At 34.2% G+C, this 14,868-nt stretch overlaps 1 long non-coding RNA gene across 1 annotated transcript in view; it reads left to right on the top strand.

Moving 5' to 3' along the window:
* The first annotated feature begins 2,384 nt into the window (after nucleotides 1-2,384).
* The window catches only part of LOC137658312 (uncharacterized), an 83,680-nt gene continuing 71,196 nt past the window's right edge, over nucleotides 2,385-14,868 (top strand). The window contains exon 1 of the long non-coding RNA XR_011047315.1: nucleotides 2,385-2,560. This is a non-coding gene — a long non-coding RNA (uncharacterized lncRNA). The remainder of the gene's footprint in view (nucleotides 2,561-14,868) is intronic.

The following is a 14,868-nucleotide window of genomic DNA, read 5'->3' as shown; positions in this document are numbered from 1 at the left end:
TGGAAGAGGAAATATCATTGGAAGAAGAAATAAAAGCGTGGTAAATTGAAAGCGTCATAAGAGATATTCTCAAATAAAAATAAGATTATCTAAACACGATTCCCCGTAAGCTTTCATACACAAAAAACAAATAAACCAAATAGAAAAAACTAATCATATGCTAAAACATTTCGGTTTGAGCAGTTGCTAATAGATCGGGATAAAATTCCCCACCAAACTTGTTTTCGTCATCCGATAAAAACGTCTCAATGTTTCTGTTTGTAAAGTTTATTCATATTCATTTAATTCAGGACTGAACTTTAATGTTAATGTTTTTGGAGTGGCCACTTTCTATCAATCTCCCCTATATGATAAAGAGCAAGTGTCTGGTTATATATATATATATATATATATATATATATATATATATATATATATACATATAATAAACATCATATATATATATACATATATATATATATATATATATATATGTGTGTGTGTGTGTGTATAATATATATATTATCATCATCATCAAGATGATTCATTGGCTAGATACATCAAAGGATAGCCAGTTCCTTGTGATGCGCAGTGCCTATATCCAGTATATATATATATATATATATATATATATATATATATATATATATATATATATATATATATATATATATATATATATATATATATATATATAATATATACATATACATATATATATATATATATGGATAGATATATATAAAGATACAGAATATTTTGAGCTTTTCTATTTTTGTAAGTTTTCCTTCAGAAAAAGTTACTTCTACAATCTTGTTTAATAATTGATAATAAACGTTTGCCTATTCTCTTTCAGCTTATGTCTCTAATGCGTATAAAAAAAAAATAATAATAATTTCCGTTCATCCTACAAGAAACTAAATTAAATCCTGATAAATCTCTAACATGATTCATTTTCTAGCGAACGTTCACAGCCAGGAAAAAAAAAATAAAGAAACAGAATACTAATATCTGTAGTAAATTTCCATCCCAGATTCTTTCCTTTTAAAAAATCTTTCATGAAAGTTTGTATATAAAAAAAAATAAATCTGAAATTTATACAACCGAGACTCAAGTATGAAATCTGCTTCAATGAAAATGTACGTTTTATTTCATACTCATTGGAGCATGAAGCGAACAATGGTAAATAGTACCAAGAGGAAGTAAATCACTGATGAAAAATAACAAAATAAAAGGAATATAGCGTTTCCCTTCGCGAGTGATATTTCAAAACTTTAATTAGGCGTCTAATCAGTGTAAAGAAGAAAGCGTAAGACGGATAAAAAATCTTCTTTCATCGAATTAATTTTTCCCCTTTTCTTCCAGGGCTGCAAGCGCCATGCAAAGAAGCGTGTAACTCTACAAGAGACAAAACAGTTTTATATTTCTCTTTCTCTTTCCAGGCATTGCTTGGACGCCTCAAGCCGGACAGCAGCCGGTTGCCAACTCGTGATTTTGAAGGGGAATAAACGCAAGACTGCCAACCCGCAGTTCGAGGAAGGAACAAACGTTAAGAACGTTGGCAGTCGATTTTGTAGTTGTCTTAATGGAGAAGCAAAGGAACGTTTATTTGGTTGTTTATTACAATTGTAGAAAATAACTCAGAAATACTTGTGTGATTACCTGACAGGTTGCATTTAAATAGGATTAAACAAAACTTAAGAAAACAGAAAATTAAGAATTTGGAACGTTTCTAGCCAGTTGCCCCTCGCAATTTCATAGTTACAAAACGTTTGGGGATAAAAAAAAAATCTAAAAACGTTTGACGATGAAGTTAATAACTAACGATTAAACTACAAAAAGTTAAACAAGTCAGGATAAATATTTTCGAACTGAATAATTTGACGTTAACTAAAACAATTAACGACACAAACTGTATCAGTCATTAAAGTGTTAATGATTCATCAATGCAATTCATGGGTGTTAATTGCGGTCATTAGTGATCTGTGAGCTTTAATGAACCTGGTTTTTGGATGTTTATCAAAATTAATAAATCAGAGATTTTTGTTTTGTTTAGTTGGGTTAGTAAAGTGATCTAATAATTATGTAAATAATAATTCATTATCAAATACACAATTCAATATATGAGAATTTTATTCATTATACCGTGATAGGGAAATAATTATCTAATGAGACACAATAGAAAATAGAAACTCGAAGCCAAGAAGACAATGAATTATAATATTAAAATGTATGCAAGGCGATATAAAGAAAGGTTAAATCTAATCAGTATGAAATCTTATGGAAAAGTTTTATTCAAAATTGACAGTAGAAAAAACTGTAAAGTGAGAAAGTGATACATAGAAATGAAGTCAAATGTTTTCGCGAGCAGAAATAAAAAAATCACTTAAATGAAAACCGAAAACAATGAAAAAAGATCAAAATGAAAAACAAAGAAAACTCCAATAAATAAATAATTGAAAATCTAAGAAAATAGATAATAAATAAACATTAAAAATGAGTTACGAAGACGTCCGGTGCAGATGTTTTTGGGAGAATCTACCGTACTGTGCTAGAATACTCGGTGTTGCCACCTCAGTGGGTGAGTATTTAGAGTAAAAAAGTGTGAGCGCGTGAGGAAATTTATTGAATGTTATAATAATTTTGTACAATATCTATGTATATTGAAATGCAACATAATTCTTACACGGTTAGAGTGAAATGCTATATACATTAAAAATATCACGTTGACATTTCACGAAATGATGGTTCATTTCCAATGGAGTACCACAGCATTTCACTAAATATCTTACACGTCTCTGATATTTTTATTTATGAAGTCTCCACAAGGTAGGTGTTTCTCTTCTTGGACATAAGATATTTTCATCATGTAGAAATTACCAAATAATCTTAATTACCACCAATAATTCAGTCAAACTCTTTCTCCTGGATATGACCACAGGAAAATAATCTATCACGATGAGTCACGTTAAAACTGAACTTATTTTCAACAAATCACCCGGTATATTCAATTTCATAACATCAACTATATCACAGAACTCTAAATCAATCAATCAATTATGCCTATTACATATCAGTTGGCCTAAGCAGCATAGGGGGGGGGGAGAGGATTGATGGGTACTCGTCAAAAGGAATGACAACATTACAACGAATTCAGCTGAAGGTTAATTCCATCTGCAGTTATGCCCTCTATGGTAATATATATATATATATATATATATATATATATATATATATATATATATATATATATATATATATATATATATATATATATATATATATATATATATATACTGTATATATATAGATAGATAGATAGGCTGATAGATAGATAAATGAATAGATTACCAAACAGAGAACCAGGTTCTTAGACAGCCCCCATACACACATATATAGATAAATAGATATTAACATACAGCTACACGTAGTCAGATAAACATACATACAGTATATACATATAGATAGCTACATAGATATAGATATTTCTTAAAACATACAAAGTATGGTCAAGTGTCTTTGCATAAAAAAAAAAAACAGTATTTCCATCATGTAATGCACCCTAAACAATACAAAAGGGCTGTAATTACCTAACTGTAAAAGCAATTGCTTGATAATTATCGACCTGTTGGAATTTCGCTGACATAGCACTCTACGCTGCTATACATTTTTTACTAGTTATGTATAAACGATGAGAACCTAATTAATTCTACTTCATTTACATAATATCTATTTCTTTACTTCACTCAGCTGCATTCCAATGTCGGTTGATTGCATCATCAGAAGATGGGCGTTGGTGGGGGGGGGGGGGCGTTAGCCGGTACATCATTATGCCAAAGGGAGTACCGCATTTTCTTGCATCTGGTCTCATGTTTGGTCTATGTTTAGAATAGTCCCCCACCAAGGAGAGTCAGGAGGGAGGTGGCGAGGCTGAAGTTGAGAATGGGATATAAGCAGCATGGGGAAAGTGGAGGGAGGTAGCAGGAGTGGTATGTGGTAAGAAAATACCAATCAGGGTAAAAGTTGAAATCTATAGTACAGTAATAAGACCACTGTTGATGTATGGATCAGAAACTTGGGATTCAAGACGAAAACAGAAAGCAAAGCTTGAGAGAACAGTGATGAGAATGTTGAGTTGGATTATAGGAATATCCCTGTTTGAAAGATTAGAAGGAGATGAAATAAGAAGAATGGCAGGTGTAGTGAAGATTACGGAGATGATAAGAGTGACACACCTGAGATGGTGTGGACATGTGTAGAGGATGGATAGTGGGGAGGGAGTGAGAAGGGCTTGGGAGGAATCTGTAAGATCAAGAGGGAGGCAGAGAATTAGATGGCGAGATACGGTGAAGGATGTCATGGAAAGAAGAGGTTTGGTGGAAGAGGATGCTTATGATTGAAGGCATTGGAGAGGGCGAATCAGGCAACCAACCCCTTAATGTAGGGATAACGGTGGGGAAGAAGAAGAAGAAAAAGAAGAAGAAGAAGAAAAAGAAGAAGAAGGAAAGTCATAAACCAACTACATAATATCTTGGAAGTAAGCAGGTCGCATTCCAGCATGGACTCTAGGTTATGAAATCGTCAATAAGTGATAAATAATCTAATAAAAACACACACGCACAAACAGGTTGGAAACACTTTCATGTCATCGAATTTAGTCTCAAGATTGATCATGGTAGAAGGTTACGCGGATTATGCCCCTTTCTTCATATCCATTGCACCTCTGTTGACCTAAAAAATGCATTAGTTACTTGGTGGTAAATTTCATATAATGAATAACAGTCACATTGGAGATAAGCCTAGGACTAGTAACATCATCTTATATTCCTGTGTGTTGATTAGGCCTAATTTAGGATAATGATATAGGCTACATGTTCAATTAGAGATCAAGTATTTCAGAATAACATAACAAATATATCGAATGAAGAGAAAATGGAGAACTCAAGAAAAGAAAACGGAGATCTATGAAATATGGAAAATATTTGTCGCCAAGGAATATAAAGGAAGTTTCGCCAATGTATAGAAAACGAGTGTTTTACAAGAATAGAAAACAGTGATCTAAGAAATATAGAAAACGACCAAACAAAGTAGAGAGGGGAAAAAAAAAAGCTTTGCAAGAATGGAAAAGATATATAAACAATTGTCGCCAGAAGTATAGAAAACAAGCGCCTCAAGAATAGAAAACAAAAATATAGAAAATAAGCGTCACTGAAGAGATTATATCTAGCAAACATAAAAATTGAGGGCTTGAAAAGTATTCAAAACGAAAATCTTAAAAAAAAGGACATGTCTATCTCGAGTGATAAGAAAAAATATGACGCTGGAATCTGACATAAATGACAAGACAGGACGAAAAATGTTCCAACCACTCTCGATTCATATTTCTTTTCGCTCTAGGCCCTGATTCCAAATGTTGACCTGGGTAACACATATTGCAAGGTATAGTTTAGATACTGCATGCTTGTACACACACATATATATCTCCCATGTATAATAAAAAGCAAGTCTCTGTCTATACATATATATACACACATACATACACACACACACACACACACACATATATATATATATATATATATATATATATATATATATATATATATATATATATATATATATATATAAATATATATATATATGTATATATATATATATATATATATATGTATATATATATATATATATATATATATATATATATATATATATATATATATATATATACCACTCGCGACTTTAATCAAAGTAAATATCAAACACAATAGCATTCAATATCGAATTCTGCCTTTGGGAATGTATATCCACTGGCATGGGGGGAGGGGGGGAGGGGGCGAAAAATACTTCTGGCTGGACAAGGATTCGAACCTAAGCCTCTTAGCTGAAACCATTCCTCGATTGGTAGTGTCCCGACTGGTTTCGGCTAAAAGGCATAGGTTCGAATCACTGTTCAACCAGAAGCATCTATCATAAATGTATTTCCAGTGGATATACATTCCCAAAAGTAGAATTCGACAATAAACGTCATTATGGTGACTATATATATATATATATATATATATATATATATATATATATATATATATATATATATGTATATATATATATATAAATAATTCCTGACACGATCACGAGGGGATAAAAAGTAGTTAGGAAAGGGGGTGGGGGGGGAGAGTTGAATCTGTGTGTGTGAATGCATGTGTGTGTTTGCATATCCAGATATATTTTTTGACGGCTCGGGTAAACTAGTGTGTGTGTATATATATATATATATATATATATATATATATATATATATATATATATATATATATATATATATGAGAGAGAGAGAGAGAGAGAGAGAGAGAGAGAGAGAGAGAGAGAGAGAGAGAGAGAGAGACTTGTAAACACACTCACATGTTTCCGATACAACTAAACTAGAAAGTTTTATTTTGAATTCCCATTTCAAACTTTTTCTGGTCCTTAGAAACAAACTTTATTCCACTCTATGAAAAAAGTAAATTCCAAATAACTTTTATTCCAAATAATGCTCGATCTCCAGTCGACAAAAAAAAAGAAAGAAGAAAAAAAAGGTGAACAATAATCAAATATTGAACGTATAATAGCCTCTTGGTAATGTCCCTGCCTAGCAATCTGTAGTTTCTAGTGGTGTCTACCGGCTGAGTCATCAGCAGCCATTGGCTGGCCCTCCCTGGTCCTAGCTTCATTGAGAGGGGACTTGGGTGGTGATCATATATGGTCAATATGTAGGGCATTGTCCCGCTAGCTATAGGTATTGCCACTGACACTTGCCTCTACCAATCATGAGCGACCTTTAAACCATTAAAAGGCGAAATGACCTGAGGTTTATGGGTTTACACTACCTGGCTGTAGAAGGACAAATTGAATATATTAGAGTGCAAATTACTTTTCAATTATTTTCAAATACCTATTAATAGGTGAATCAAATCAACTTTGATATAAATCATAAGAATGTAGACGGTGATGATCATTTTCATTATCATTACTTGCTAGGCTATAACCCTAGTTGGGAAAGCAGGATGCTATAAGCCCAGGGGCCCCAACAGGGAAATACCCCAGTGAGAAAAGGAAAGGAAACAAGGCAATATAAAATATTATAACAACAGTAACATCATATAAATAAATATTTCCTATATAAACGATTAAAACTTTAACAAAACAAGAGGAAGAGAATTAAGTGTACCCTCAAACAAGAGAACTCTAACCCAAGGCAGTGGAAGACCATGGTACAGAGGCTATGGCACTACCCAAGACTAGAGAACAATGGTTTGATTTTAGTGCCCACCTAGGAGAGCTGCTTACCATAGCTAAAGTGTCTCTCCTGCCCTTATCAAGAGGAAAGTGGCCACTGAACAACTACAGTGCAGTAGTTAACCCCTTGGGTGAAGAAGAATTTTTTGGTAATCTAAGTGTTGTCAGGTGTATGAGGACAGAGGAGCATCTGCAAAGTGAACCGTAACGAGACAGAAGGATCCAATGGAGTACTTTCTGGCCAGTCAAAGAAGCTCATAACTCTCTAGTGATAGTATCTCAATGGGTAACTAGTGCCCTGTCCAACCTACTACCTACTGGATACAGTATAATCATTATCATTATATTTCTTAGGAATCCAAAAGATGCACAAGGACTGTTAAAACTCGGTATTTTAAGAATAGCCGACTAAAAGAGCAAGAGCCCGTGCTGGCATAAAGCCAACTCTATCTAACCACACAAATCGTTCATATCACCACTTCTATACATTACACTAATCCCAGGATCATTTTGACATAGTGGTATCCATTTAGGTTTCTGTTGGTCTTTTAGTATCTCTCCAAATTCCGATTCATCTCCCAAGAAAATTTGGATTTGCCGAGTAGAAGATGCCAAGAACTGCCTTTGCTATATAATCAGGCTTTTGGAATCACTTATAACTAATTTAACCAACTAAAATGCTTCCAACGGAGTATAACAACAAGGTAACATGCAAGTAAATCTATACAGGGATAGGTAAAACACATTTATATGTATGTATAAATAATATCAATAGACAGACAAGTAAAGGGATATACAAATAAGTAGATAAACCGTCGAATGAGGGAAAATTAAAAGGATAAACAAAACACTTACTTTACTTTACATTAAGGGCTGCTAATCTGGTCCTGTACAGCAGAGAAACCCTACTCTCTGCAGGACCTCCACGGCCGTTTTATGATTTTTATTCGGGAGCACCTAACGTTTCACAATGCGTATTGCTCGCTTACTGTTAGATCGTCACTATCGAAGCACTCGCTGAATAAGAAAGTCTTCAGTTTCGTCTTGAAAGCCTTAATATCTTCAATTATTCAGATGTCTCGCAGGAGCTTCTTGTATAGTCTCGGGGCTGCATAATTAAAGGCTCTAGAGCCTACAGTAGACATGTATCTAGGTTATAATATTTTGAAACCATCTGTAACTATTCTTGTGTCAACACGATTGGTCGGCTGCGCAATTCTCCCTTTGATCGGCAACCAATATAGATCACTTAGTATAGGAGTGATGCTTTCTCTAGGTGGGACACCTTTTATCAGTCTTGATCCTGTGTTTAATATGTTTTGTAATTTCTTGAGTTGTTTTGTACTTATGGTAGATTGTAGTTGATGGAGTTACAGTAGTCACTTTAGTAATTACGCAAGTTTCTTTACAGAATATACATGCGGGTACTTTTCTATAAAAGCAATATATCTTTGATGACAACCATCAGTTTTTACTATGATATTTATTTGGGCATTGAGAGATAAGTTGCAGTTAAGAAATACGCCTAGTTCACGTACTTTACTAGATATCAGTACTGAGTCTTTATTTGTGTATATTTGAATATCACCCAAGCTTCTCATGCTCTTTTTCTTTCCCACCACAGAAAACTGCGCTTTGTTCTCATTTAATTTTAGTTGTTTAAATGTCATCCATTCTCTAACACTATCAAGGATTCGGTTTAGAGTTTCAGTAGTGTCGTCTATATCATTTATGGAGAAGTGAAATTGAGTATCATCCACAAATAGTTCGAACTCCACACCATGCCTTTGTAGTATTTTCGATAAATCAATAATATAGATATAGAATAAGATTGGGACAAGGACACTCCCTTGGGGTACCCCTCTGTTTAAAGGTTCATATGATGAATAAGAGTTTACAATTTGCACACAGTAGTCTTTCAGGTATTCGAAAGCTTGACCTTCAACGCCCATGGACAGTAGATCATTTAGTAGCAGTTTATGCACAAGTGTATCAAAAGAAGCACTAAGATCGAGTAATATTAAAATATCACATTTATTTTCATCCATCATTTCCAGCATATCATTTACAACAGAACAGATAGTTCTCTCCGTAGAGTATAGTTTTTGGTAAGCAGATTTGTCTGACAAAGCTTCTACTACTTCTAAGTGACTGACTTAGTTGTTCAAGAATTACGTATTCAAGAACATTTGAAACAAAGGATGTATTCAAAATAGGTCAATACGAGCTTAATTCCTGGTAATCCAGAGCACTTTCCAGAACCGGTGTGACTACAGGCATTTTCTCAGATTTGGAAAACCTACATTCATCAATGCTTTCATTTGCTATCATCATTATTTCGGCTAGACTAGAAGTTTCTCTCTTCAATTACTCCAGATATTGGCATAAGATCAATCGCGCAGTTGGTTTTCTTTGCTCTCTAGAAAATCCTGGTGATGTCATCTTATGTTATGTTGTTAAATCTCGTTAATTTTATCTGTGTATCTGGTGTATCATTAACCTGATGTGGAATATTTACAAATGACCTGGTTTTAGTTTAAATGTTGTTTTTAAAAAATACGAAATAATCATCCGAATTTATATAGATAAAACTGTCAGACAAATTGTGAAAGAGAACGACGAAACAATTTGATAGATAGATCTACAGATAGATATATCATTTCTCTGAAAACTAAGGTTTGATGACGATATGATTCTCTTATATCAAATATTTTCTTTGGTTTGGATTCCACGTAGGTTAGTAAGTACCCTGAATATATAAGTGACTCGTCGTCCAATAGTAAAAAAAGGAAAGAAACTGAAACCAGGGAATTGCTATTTGAATCCCGATACAGTCCTGGCAGGGATTTGGAAAGGCTTAGAAACACAAATTAAAGTTAATCGTTACATATTGATAAAATTCAAGATCTAAATCAAAGAAATCCGTTATAATATAGAATAAATACCAGGTATCCCCTACATTCAGGTGACAAATTAATGAAAAAATAAAATATAAAAAGTTTAAAACAAAAAATAAAAAAGATCAAAATTATCAAAATATAATAATTATCATTATTATTACTTGCTACGCTACAACAATAGTTGGAAAAACAGGATGCTATAAGCCCAGGAGCTCAACCAGGGAAAATAGCCCAGTAAGGAAAGGAAAAGAGGAAAAATAATATATTTTAAAAAGAGTACCAGCATTTAAATAAATATCTCCTTTATAAACTATAAAAACTTTACCAAAACGAAAGGAAGAGAAATAAGATAGAATAGTGTGCCCGAGTGTACCCTCAAGCAAGAGAACTTTAACCCAAGACAGTGGAAGACCATGGTACTGAGGCTATGGCACTGCCCAAGACTAGAGAACAATGTTTACCATAGCTAAAGATTCTCTTCTACCCTTACCAAGAGGAAATTGGTCAGTGAACAATTAGGGGACAGTAACCCGTTACGTGAAGAAGAATTGTTTGATAATTTCAGACTATTCGGTGTGTGTGTGTGTGTGTGTGTGTGTGTGTGTGTGTGTGTGTGTGTGTGTAAGCAAAGGGATAATAAACCGTAACCAGAGAGAAGGATCCAATATAGTAATGACTGACCCAAGGTCAATGTCTGACCAGTCAAAAGACCTTATAACTCTCTAGCGGTAGTATCTCAACGGGTCGCTGGTGCCATGGCCAACCTACTACCTAATTAAAACAAACTCTGTTACTGAGTTACACTTGAAACTAAAAGTAATAACTACCATAACAAAAATCAATATCCAAAGAGCATAATAAACAGAATAATTCAAACCCTGAAGAGATGAAAATAACGCTAATTTAAAAAAAAAAAAAAAAAAAAAAAAAAAAAAAACTTGTCTCGGATAAACAGGTCCAAAGGTCAATCTCATGAACAATGCAAATAATGAATTAGAGATTTCCATTTTCAGATTCAGCAAACATATCAGTATTATGCTTACTGCGACCTCTCAAACATTTGTAAGAAAGAAGACTAGATTTGGAAATGCAGGGGAATAAAAACAGAAAATTAAGTGAGCGTTCAGACAATGAATTGTTTTATATACCATGAGGATATAACTACAAGGTTTAACGAAGATATCTTTTAAAAATATCACTAGTATAAGGGATGTATGTGCTCCCACCCACCTAAACTATTTCAATAAACTTAGTTCCCAACTCCCATCAAATTAACTGCCTCAAGACAGATTTCCGGCGGATTAAACGATAATCCCCAACTGAGCTGTAATTATCATACAAGTCCCGTTGGGACCAGCCTGGGGCCGTGGCCAAGTCCGTATCTCTGGAACACAAACACTTAAGGATTATTCTTCAATCTTAAGGGCGAAATGCCAAGAGCATATACAAGACTTTCGGGCTTGTATTCAAGTTTGTTTATATTTCGAGAATGGAGAAGTAAAAATAATATCAGTCAAAGACTATTATGATGCTTACAAAATCTATATATGTAGATCTTGTATTAACCAATCACTTATTAGAAATAATTTTAATCTTTTATTAAGACGTAATTGTAGGCATATTTTTTGCGTATGTGAACAAAGATAAAAAAAAAAAAAATCAGGATTCAGGGGCTTGATAACATAAATGCATGTGTATATGTGAATATGTGTGAAATTTTGCTTAAAGGGGCATTTCAATTTACATGTAAATCTAAGCGTACGCTCATTTAGATGTATACCAATTTACATACAAATTTATGCGTAAAAGCTTTTAAATGAAATCGTACATGTTAGAAGCAAGTGGAAATATATTTTCATCCTTTCCTAAGCCGTCGTATATAAAACTGTACATTTTTAGTGCTACGACAACACACAAATAGATGTTGTGATCTTGCCGAACATATTTTTGAAAGGGTAAGCTAAGCCGGATCTAACATGATGTTTATAATTCCCCCAACATAAAATATGATAATAATAATAATATAGCTATGCATATGGCATAAAGCGGCCTCTATACAGTTGAGAATTCCATAGGAAAGGAAGACGGTATAGTAGAAAGAGTGACACATGGGAATATGAAGAGATGAAAGACTGGATCGGCAGGAGCACGGAGATGAAGTCTACGGGAACTACCCATAACATTTACCTTGTTCTTGTTCGGTCCTTCAAAAGTTCGTCTTTTCCCTTCTTAAAGATTTAAAGGTCACTCATGAGTGGCAGAGGCAAGGAACAGTGGCAACGCCCTAGAGACTGTACCATATATACATACGATCAACACCCAAGTCCCTCTCCATCAAGATAAAGTCAGGGAAGATCAGGCAACGGCTGCTGATAACCCGACAGGTAGATCTATAAGCTTACCCTCACCCCGTTTCCCTGACTCCTCAGCTCACAAGGATGGTGAGATTGCAAACACTACAAGAAACTATCCAGCTTGAGCGCTGCTCGAACCTCCGTCTGATAGACTGCTAGACAGGGACCCCTCCATCGGCTACCACAACCCTTAGCTTATCCTCTCCCTATGATAGGAAAAAAAAATCATTTGTAAACCTCCACATCCGCTTGAACATGTCCATAAGACATGAACATGAAATCCCCATTAATGATAAGGCAATTAAACATGTGATGAAAACAAGCAATTTCCATAGAAGTGCATCAATCAAATTTGGCCGATTTGGATCCTAGTCTCTACGAGCGTCACCTGCCTATTAGCTTAACATATCTGAGAGAGAGAGAGAGAGAGAGAGAGAGAGAGAGAGAGAGAGAGAGAGAGAGAGAGAGAGAGAGAGGGGGGGGGAGAGGTGTCACCAATGCATCCGATGTCGTGTAATTCCAGTATGAAAATGAACAATTAATATGGATCTCCTTTCCTGATCCATTCATGGAAATAGTTCATAAATCCACCTTCCCACCCAACCCCGTTTCATGCAGCCGATGAATGACGTGTTATGCATTTCATTACCAGTCGATGAATAACTGCGACGAAGCGTTTGGGGATAGTTTTTTTTTTTTTTCTTTTTTTTTTATGACAAAATTGAAATACACAAAAGGGATCGGCGGAGTGATACGGAACTGAAACGAAAAGAGATACCAGTAAATCTAGCATTTACCCCCAATATCTCCCCTAATTCCACCAATGGCTTTTGATGGTCGGTTTTGGACCTGCTCCTACACAGGTTCGATAACTCGCAAAATACCGTAGATTAATCTCCAAAAGAGACCATCTTTTATAGTCTTACTAGTTCGTTTAGATTTTAGTTAAATATAAAATTATGAATTAATCAACTTGTATTTTAGATACAATGTTCCTAATTGGCTAACATTAGCAATAATAATATCGAGTATATAAAAATTGGGGAAATTTGTAAACGAATATTCCATTAAACCTCATTTATAGTCAGAACAGGAAAAGCTAAATGCTTTCCGTCTTTGATTTTGTAAGAACTCTGCATTAACTTTCGGTCACCCATTTTACAACAGACCATTATATAGACCCATCTTACTTTATGAAACATAATGTAAAGAAAAAAACCGTTGGAATTGAAACCAAGTTCCTTCTTTGAGAGCGAGCAACAGCTGGTGTTATCTTTCACTGTCCTTGTTAACAAGGAAACACTGTCTCTCCAAATGGCCATTATGGCTGCTATAAACTTTACAAAGTGAATATTTCCCAAAAAGCTACGAACACAAACTTTCTTTATTCGCTGAGCGGTAGGAATCCTCTACGCATATTCTGCTGGAAGTGGATTTTTACTCTGAGCGATACTTTCGTATTTTATCGGTCAAATAAAGTAAGTTGCCAAGTAGGAATTCCTGAGAGACATAGCAAAAATGTTGGCAAAGTTGGAAGAAGGTTCTGTTGTTTCATCTTATCCTACAAACTAATATTATCCAATGACAAGGCGTCAAGTGATGTAAATGGGTGTAAGTAGTATTAGTAGTCAAGAATTTGACCGGGGAGGCCACTTAGTGCTGATATGCAAGTGGGGAAACGTCCCTGCCTGGCGTTCTGCAGGACGGGAGATCGAGACACACATATATACAGTATATACTGGATATATATATATATATATATATATATATATATATATATATATATATATATATATATATGTGTGTGTGTATATATATATGTATATATGTATAGATATGTATGTATGTATATATATATGTGTGTATATATGTATACATATGTATATATATACAGTATTCATATATATATACATATATATATAAAGAGAGAGAGAGAGAGAGAGAGAGAGAGAGAGAGAGAGAGAGAGAGAGAGAGAGAGAGAGAGAGAGAGAGAGAGAGAGAGAGAGAGAGAGAGACTTATAAATGTTATATAAAACAATGAACTCTTAGAGCAAAACGTATAAAATGTACACATCATATATACATGTTTATTTATTAGTGTAACAATGTTAAACTTTTTCAATACCCGCAACACATGACCAACATCTTCGTGACTCGATTACTGTATAGATCAAATGCTAAATAGGTTGGTAATCCACTTGCGTGTGTATGTGTGCGGGGGGAGAGAGAGAGAGAGAGAGAGATAGAGAGAGAGATTGCCTACAACATAATATTATTCTCTATGACTTAATTATCATAAAAATAGTAACAAAAGTCATAAGAAAAGATTCGGAGCATAATCAAAGATGATAACACTAAA

Source organism: Palaemon carinicauda, chromosome 19 (genome assembly GCF_036898095.1).
Source record: "Palaemon carinicauda isolate YSFRI2023 chromosome 19, ASM3689809v2, whole genome shotgun sequence".
Classification (NCBI taxonomy): Eukaryota; Metazoa; Arthropoda; class Malacostraca; order Decapoda; family Palaemonidae; genus Palaemon; species Palaemon carinicauda.
Note: the sequence above shows the minus strand (reverse complement) of the source record. Positions and strands in the feature narration are given on the sequence as shown.